The sequence below is a fragment of the Triticum aestivum genome, chromosome 6B (genome assembly GCF_018294505.1).
Source record: "Triticum aestivum cultivar Chinese Spring chromosome 6B, IWGSC CS RefSeq v2.1, whole genome shotgun sequence".
NCBI lineage: Eukaryota > Viridiplantae > Streptophyta > Magnoliopsida > Poales > Poaceae > Triticum > Triticum aestivum.
In genome coordinates, this window is record NC_057810.1 from 621,368,317 (window position 1) to 621,375,302 (window position 6,986).

A 6,986-nucleotide genomic window follows, 5' to 3' on the forward strand; every position below is an offset into this window, starting at 1 on the left:
CTTTACCGTGATAAGAGGACAGTTGTACAGAGAAAGCGCGACTGGAGTTGGTCAGAAGTGCATAACACCGGAGGAAGGTCGAATAATCCTTGATGACATCCACTCGGGGACCTGTGTGTAACGCCCCGGTTTCGATACGCCAGGTGTGTGCTAGTTATTCGCCGTCTTTGCCTTGTCATTTGCTTGCGTGTTGCATATTGTCATGTCATCATTTGCATCATGTCATCATGTGCATTTCATTTTGCATACGTGTTCGTCTCATGCATCCGAGCATTTTCCCCGTTGTCCGTTTCGCGATTCGGCGCTCCTATGTCCTCCGGCGTTCCCCTTTCGACTCTCGTTGTGAGCGGGTGTTAAACTTTCTCGGAATGGCCCGAGTCTTGCCAAGCGGCCTTGGTACATCACCGGTAGACCGCCTGTCAAGTTTCGTGCCATTTGGAGGTCGTTTGGTACTCCAACGGTTAACCGGGTAACCGTAAAAGCCTCCTTCTCTTTGCAGCCCAACACCCCTTCCAAAGTGGCCCAAAACCCACCTAACTCCCCTCCATGCTCTCGGTCGTTCGATCACGATCGTGTGGGCGGAAACCGCTCCTCATTTGGACTCTCCTAGCTGCCAGAATCTATATATACACCCCTCCCCCAAAATTCCGCAGTCCAAACCCCCGAAACCCTAGCTTTTTACCTTCGCGCCACGCCGGACATGTCCGTCCGCGCCGAACGCGTCCAGCCGCCGCCGCCAGCGAATCGGAGGCTGCCGCGTGTCACTCCCCGCTGCCAGCCGCCGCCGGCCCGCCCGGGCCCGCCTCTGGCCCGTGTGGCCCGCGCGCCCGCGCCGCCGTCCGAGCGCGCCCGCGCCTCCGGCCGTCGCCGCCGCCTCGCCGGGCGCTCCCGCGCCGCCGCCCCCGCGCGGATCTCCTCCCGCGCCCCACCGCCGTCTGCTTCCGCCGCCGTCGCTCGCCGGCGATCGCGCCGTCCCGCGCCTCCCCATCTCTGTTCCAACCGCCGCCGCCTTGCCGGCCGCATCGCGCCCCTCCGGCCGGACCTGAGCTCCGCCGGAGCTGCCGCCCCGCTCGCGCCGTCCCACGCGGGGAACCGGCCGGATCCGGTGAGATCCGGCCCGGATCCATCTGCCCCGACCTTCCCGTCGTCCTCCCCGAGCTCCGGCCGCCATAGGCTTCTTCTCAGGCGAACTGCGGCGAGATCCGCGACGAGGTTGACTTTTCCCCCTCCAAAATTCGTCAAGTCCCCAGATTTCCAGTATTTTCATGCCATGTTCATCGCATCGTAACTCTGCATTCGTAGCTCCGTTTTGTGCGTGTAATATGTCAAATTGTTCGTCTCAACGAGTACATCATTTCATTCCATTGCATCATATTCTTTTGAGGTTATCTAGATGCCTGAATCATCGTCCCAAGAGTGCTTCATAATGTTTTCTGCTGTCTGTTAACAGAACGAGCTCTTTTGTCATTTTTTTCCATGATTGATGTGTGCATCCTATGAGGTTGATGTCTACATGTGTTTTGAACTATGCCATGTCTTGTTTACAGAGGTGCTTACCATGTATTTTTTTGATCAATGTGGTGACTAACACAAGCATGCAAACTAGGCATCGTGATGTTGCAGATTTTAGTCCCTGTTCTGCTGTTATTTTTATGCCATGTAAACTTGATGCTACAGAGAGATCCATGCATATTTTGAGATACTTCAGTAAGGGTGTTTTGAACAATAGGTTATTGTCTATCCATTCATTCCCTTGTTTGTAATTATGGATTAGTCTAGCATGTCATTTTTGTGCTCTACTTTTGCTTCAAAATGTTTTCTGGCAGATTGTTTACTTGTTATTCAATTTAGCCTAGGTTGCTATAGTTGATCCTTGCATGCTATGGACTTGTTCTTGCCTTGGGTTGTTACATAAACATGTCTTCTTGATGATGCTATGCTTATCTTGTTATGCAATGACTTGTGGTGAGTGAATCGAGCTTGTTAAGTAGTGTACTTGATGTTGCTGTTTTGCTAGGCTGAATCTGTTATTTCGTGATGCTATATAAACATGCTTCTACAAATCATTCTATGCATATTCTGGAGATGTTCTATAAACATGTTTTGATCTACATGTCATCCTCTAACCATACATGCCCCTGGTTGTATTTATAGGTTGCTGTAGCTTGTTGTAATCTTGCTCCAAAGTTGCTTCATAATGTTGTTGTCAGCCTGTTAACATTAAGTTCACTTATTCCCATGTGTTTTGCTAGTGGTCCATGCACCCTATGACCTTGCTCTTGCCATGCTTAGCTTCACAAACATGCCTTCTTGCCGTTGGTTGCCTTGCCATGCTATATATTGCTCTGTAGTGAGTTGCATAAGCTCATCTACATGCCTTCATAAGTTTGTTTCTGCCATGTTTGAATCTGTATTATAACTTGCTATGTTTATATGGGTGCCATCATATTTTCTGATCCTTTTTGGCTTATGGTTAGTAAGGGACTTTTGATCTATGCTTTGAGTAGAACCATGCCATGTCTTGTTTTGCTATTATAATTTCCTGTAACATGTTGTTTTATAGCTCTAAACATTGCAACCTGATGTTATTTCTGCTAAAGTCTGAATTGTTATAACTTGCAATCTTACCACGTGTGTTTGAGCATGTTCTAGTGATTTCTGGAGATGGCTCAGTGTTCATGTTTTGTTGTGCTTTACCTGTACATCATGTCCATGCCTTTTGTTCTCATGTTGGGGTGCTGTAGTATATTGTTTTGATGCTTGCAATATGCCTAGTTGCTGTTTTGGACAGCTTGTCCTTATAACTTGTATAGTGTGTGTATGTTGAACCGTTGCTCCGTTTTGAGTGTGCTCTATATGAAACTTGCTTGATTTTGCATGTAGTTTCATCTTATCATGTTGCATCCTTGTTTTGAGGTGTTTGCTTGATGTTTGTATGCATTTTGCATCAATGCCATGTTTAACTTGTTTTGCTCATATCTTTTAGGCCGTAGCTCCGAACTAAATGAACTTGATATGTAACTTGACTAGAATCTCGTGTAGATCATCTTGGTGCATCTTAACTTGCTGTATAACAACTTGAATATAAGGTTTATTCAGATCTGGACCAATTGCGAAATATGCATATGAGGACTTACCGGAATTGTGATATGTTATTCCCGGCCTCATTTAAACTTGCCTTGATGTGTTGCTCTTGTTTGCATCATCTCTTGCCATGAGTAGCCTCATCTAGCTTTGTCATGCATCATGCTTATTGTGCATCATGCCTTGTTCATGTGTGGTGTGTTTACTATGTTGTGTGCTTCTTCTCGATAGTTCATGTTTCGTTGCGATCGTGAGGATTTGTTCGTCTACAATTGGTTCGGCTTCATCCGTTCGTCTTCTTCATGGACTCGTCCTTCTTCCTTGCGGGATTTCAGGCAAGATGACCGCTACCCTGGATCTCACTACTATAATTGCTATGCCAGTTGTTTCGTTCTATCGCTATGCTGCGCTACCTATCACCTGTTTATCAAGCCATCCCATATTGCCATGAACCTCTAACCTTTGACACCTTTCCTATGCAAACCATTGTTTGGCTATGTTACCGCTTTTGCTCAGCCCCTCTTATAGCGTTGCTAGTTGCAGGTGAAGTTGAAGATTTCTCCATGGTGGACAGGATTTTGGTTGGGATATCACAATATCTCTTATATTATTAATGCATCTATATACTTGGTAAAGGGTGGAAGACTTGGCCTTTTACCTGGTGTTTTGTTCCACTCTTGCCGCCCTAGTTTCCGTCATACCGGTGTTATGTTCCCGGATTTTGTGTTCCTTACGCGGTCGGATGATTTATGGGACCCCCTTGATAGTTCGCTTTGAATAAAACTCCTCCAGCAAGGCCCAACCTTGGTTTTACATTTGCCTCACCTAGCCCTTTTTCCCTTGGGAGTCACGCTCTCGAGGGTCATGTTTATTGTATCCCCCCCCCCCCGGGCCAGTGCTCGTCGTGAGTGTTGGTCCAACCTGTCAGCCGCCGGTGGCCACCAGGGGCAACTCTGGGCTGGCCTACCGGAAGTTTGGACAATCCGGTGTGCCCTGAGAACGAGATATGTGCAGCTCCTATCGGGATTTGTCGGCACATCCGGGCGGCTTTGCTGGTCTTGGTTTACCATTGTCGAAATGTCTTGTAAACCGGGATACTGAGTCTGATCGGGTCTTCCTGGGAGAAGGTCTATTCCTTCGTTGATCGCGAGAGCTTGTCATGGGCTAAGTTGGGACACCCCTGCAGGGTATAATCTTTCGAAAGCCGTGCCTGCGGTTATAGGCAGATGGGAATTTGTTAATGTCCGGTTGTAGATAACTTGACACCATATTCGAATTAAAACGCATCAACCGCGTGTGTAGCTGTGATGGTCTCTTTTCGGCGGAGTCCGGAAAGTGAACACGGTCTCTGGGTTATGTTTGACGTAAGTAGGAGTTCAGGATCACTTCTTGATCATTACTAGTTGATGACCGTTCTGTTTGCTCTCTTCTTGCTCTTATTTGCGTATGTTAGCCACCATATATGCTTAGTCGCTGCTGCTGCCTCACCACTTTACCCCTTCCTTTCCCTTTAAGCTTTGCTAGTCTTGATACCCATGGTAATGGGATTGCTGAGTCCTCGTGGCTCACAGATTACTACAACAACAGTTGCAGGTACAGGTTATGCGATGATCATGACGCGAGAGCGATGCTTGCTTGCGTTGAGTTCTTCTTCTGCTTCTTCGATCAGGGGATAGGTTCCAGGTCGGCAGCCTGGGCTAGCAGGGTGGATGTCGTTGAGTTTCTGTTTATGTTTCATCCGTAGTCGGATGTTGCTCTTATGTATTGTGATGTTGTATTCGAGTGGCATTGTATGCCTTATGTATGTATCCCCATCTATTAAGTAATGTTGATGTAATGATATCCACCTTGCAAAAGCATTTCAATATGCGGGTCTATCCTTGGTGGGACCTTCGAGTTCCTTTTGGATAGGGTCCCATATTGGGCGTGACACTGTGGCCATCATGCGTCCTCTCGGACCATCGTGTCCAAAGCATACCGAGCCGGATTTTATTGGCCAAGAGCGAATGAAATGGCGAAGGAGATAGTCGACAAATTCGAGGGATGTCAATTTTACTCCAATATGTCACACAAGCCCGCGTCAGCTTTGAAGACTATACCACTTGTCTGGCCCTTTGCAGTGCGGGGTCTGGATATGGTTGGTCCTTTGAGAACAGGCAGAAGCGGTTTTACCCATGTGCTGGTAGCAGTCGACAAGTTCACTAAGTGGATCAAAGCTAAACCCATCAAGAACCTCGATGCCGGTACTACTGTCAGCTTCATCAGAGAATTGATATTCAGATATGGAGTCCCGCACAGCATCATCACTAACAACGGGTCAAACTTTGACTCTGAAGAGTTCAAATCTTTCTGCACGTCTCAAGGCACACGAGTCGACTATGCTTCAGTCGCTCATCCACAGTCGAATGGACAGGCAGAACGAGCCAATGGTTTGATTCTCAAAGGGTTGAAACCCCGTTTGATGCGTGATCTTAAGCATGCGGCTGGTGCATGGGTCGACGAACTTCCCTCAGTGCTTTGGGGGTTAAGGACCACGCCGAACCGGTCGACTGGAAGAACTCCATTCTTCTTGGTCTACGGAGCTGAAGCAGTCTTGCCGAGTGACCTTCTCCACAATGCTCCCCGGGTCGAACTGTACACCAAAGCTGAAGCAGAACAAGCGCGGCAGGATGCAGTCGACCTTCTAGAGGAAGAAAGGGAGATGGCTATGATCAGATCGACCATTTACCAACAAGACTTGCGTCGCTTCCACGCCAAAAACGTGAAGAGTCGAGCCTTCCAGGAAGGAGATTTAGTTCTCCGAGTGGATCAGCAGAAACCACACAAGCTTGCTCCTTCTTGGGAAGGTCCCTTCATCATCACCAAGGTTCTCCACAATGGAGCATACCGTCTTTACAATGTCGAGCATCAGATCGACGAGCCCCGAGCTTGGAACGTGGAGCTTCTCCGCCCCTTTTACACTTAAGTATTCACTCGGATGAGTTGTAATAAAAGTACTTTTGTAGTTTATTTATCAAAGACAAGAGCTTTATAATTTTCCCAGTAATCGTTATTTCTTTTGTCCACACAAAACAATCCCCTAGTGGGTGGCTTGGCTGCGAATCCGATTCGCCCAAGTCTGTAAAAAAATCCTGTCGAGTGGTAAGCCAGCCTTCCACTTGGAGGCTTATCTGCGAAATCCGTTTCGCCTAAGGTAAACAAAATCCTACCGAGTGGTGAGCCAGCCTTCCACTCGGAGGCTTAGCTGCAGTCCAAGTACTCGCCTAAGATAAACAAAATCCTACAGAGTGGTAAGCCAGCCTTCCACTCGGAGGCTTAGCTGCAGTCCAAGTACTCGCCTAAGATAAACAAAATCCTGTCGAGTGGTAAGCCAGCCTTCCACCCGAAGGCTTAGCTGCAGTCCAAGTACTCGCCTAAGATAAACAAAAATCCTACCGAGTGGAGAGCAGACCTCCCACTCGGAGGCTTAGCTGCAGCATTGCGCTCGCCTAAGTATAAAAACAACATGTGCTCTGCAAGAAGGACGAGGTGCAGGTCGACTGCTACCCTCTCCTTCCGAGCTACGCCACAAGTACAACGTGCGCTCTACAAGGAGGACGAGGTGCAGGTCGACTGCTATCCTCTCCTTCCGAGCTACGCCACAAGTACAACGTGCGGTCTGCAAGGAGGACGAGGTGCAGGTCGACTGCTATCTTCTCCTTCCGAGCTACGCCACAAGTACAACGAGCGCTCTGCAAGGAGGATGAGGTGCAGGTCGACTGCTATCCTCTCCTTCCGAGTTACGCCACCAATACAAAATCCTACCGAGTGGAGAGCAGACCTCCCACTCGGGGGCTTAGCTGCAGCCCAGTGCTCGCCTAAGTATCTAAAAAATCCTACCGAGTGGAGAGCAGATCTCCCAC